The sequence below is a fragment of the Calidris pugnax genome, unplaced genomic scaffold (assembly GCF_001431845.1).
Source record: "Calidris pugnax isolate Ruff unplaced genomic scaffold, ASM143184v1 scaffold2985, whole genome shotgun sequence".
Taxonomy (NCBI): domain Eukaryota; kingdom Metazoa; phylum Chordata; class Aves; order Charadriiformes; family Scolopacidae; genus Calidris; species Calidris pugnax.
In genome coordinates, this window is record NW_015092894.1 from 1 (window position 1) to 1,484 (window position 1,484).

Sequence of the window (1,484 nt, forward strand, 5' to 3'; positions counted from 1 at the left end):
GGAAAAAATTGAAAAAATAGAAGGAAAAATTTGAAAAAATAGAAGGAAAAATAGAAAAAAATAGAAGGGAAAGAACTAAAAAAAATAGAAGGAAAAAATTGAAAAAAACAGAAGGGAAAGAATTAAAAAAAAGAAGGAAAAGAATTTAAAAAAAAAGAAGGAAAAAAGAAAAAAAAAAGAGAAGAAAAAAAGAAGAGAAAAGAGAAGGAAAAAGAAGAAAAATGAAGGAAAAAGGGGAAAAAAGAAAGAAAAAGAGAAGAAAAGAGAAGAAAAAAGAAGGAAAAAGAGAAGAAAAAAGAGAAGGAAAAAGAAGAAAAAGGAGAAGAAAAAAGAGAAGGAAAAAGAGAAAAAAGAGAAGGAAAAAGAAGGAAAAAGGAGAAGAAAAAAGAGAAGGAAAAAGAGAAAAAAGAGAAGGAAAAAGAGAAGGAAAAAGAAGAAAAAAGAGAAGAAAAAGGAGAAGAAAAAAGAGAAGGAAAAAGAGAAGAAAAAGGAGAAGGAAAAAGAGAAGAAAAAAGAAGAAAAAAGAAGAAAAAAGAGAAGGAAAAAGAGAAGAAAAAGGAGAAGAAAAAGGAGAAGAAAAAAGAGAAGAAAAAAGAGAAGAAAAAAGAGAAGAAAGAGAAGGAAAAAGAAGGAAAAAGAAGGAAAAAGAAGAAAAAAGAGAAGAAAAAAGAAGAAAAAAGAAGGAAAAAGAGAAGAATAAACAAGAAAAAGAAGAAAAAAGAGAAGGAAAAAGAAGAAAAAGGAGAAGAAAAAAGAGAAGGAAAAAGAAAAAAAAAGAGAAGAAAAAAGAGAAAAAAGAGAAGGAAAAAGAAGAAAAAGGAGAAGAAAAAAGAGAAGGGAAAAGAAAAGAAAAAAGAGAAGAAAAAGGAGAAGAAAAAAGAAGAAAAAAGAGAAGGAAAAAGAAGAAAGAGAAGAAAAAAGAGACGGAAAAAGAAGAAAAATCCCAAAAATCCTTCCTTCCCTGACCGGGAATCGAACCCGGGCCGCGGCGGTGAGAGCGCCGAATCCTGACCACTAGACCACCAGGGAGCCCGAAAACCGCCTTTTTTGCCCCAATTTGAGGGCAGAGGGTGGGGGAGGAAGAAGGATTTGGGGGGATTGGGGGTTTTGAGGGTCAAATTGGTGAGAATTTGGGAAAAAAGGGGCTTTTTTCACCCAATTTCGCCCATTTCCAATGACGTCATAATGACAGAAAATTGGAATTATCCCTTCTGAAAGGTCAAATTTGGAGGAATTTGGGAAAAAAGGGCTTTTTTCCTCAATTTCGCCCATTCCTAATGACGTCATGACGACAGAAAATTGGAATTATCCCTCCTGAAAGGTCAAATTTGGGGGAATTCGGGAAAAAAGGGGTTTTTCCCTCAATTTCGCTCATTCCTAATGACATCATAATGACAGAAAAATGGGAATTTTCCCACTCGGGGGGTCAAATTTGGGGAATTTGGGGCAAAAAGAGTGTTTTTCACTGAATTTTACTAATTTCC

General features: G+C 33.6%; 1 non-coding gene across 1 annotated transcript; it reads right to left on the reverse strand.

The window, feature by feature from the left end:
- Positions 1 to 957: 957 nt before the first annotated feature.
- On the reverse strand, positions 958 to 1,029 carry TRNAE-CUC. The gene has a single exon. It is a non-coding gene; the product is annotated as a tRNA-Glu (tRNA).
- Positions 1,030 to 1,484: the final 455 nt, after the last annotated feature.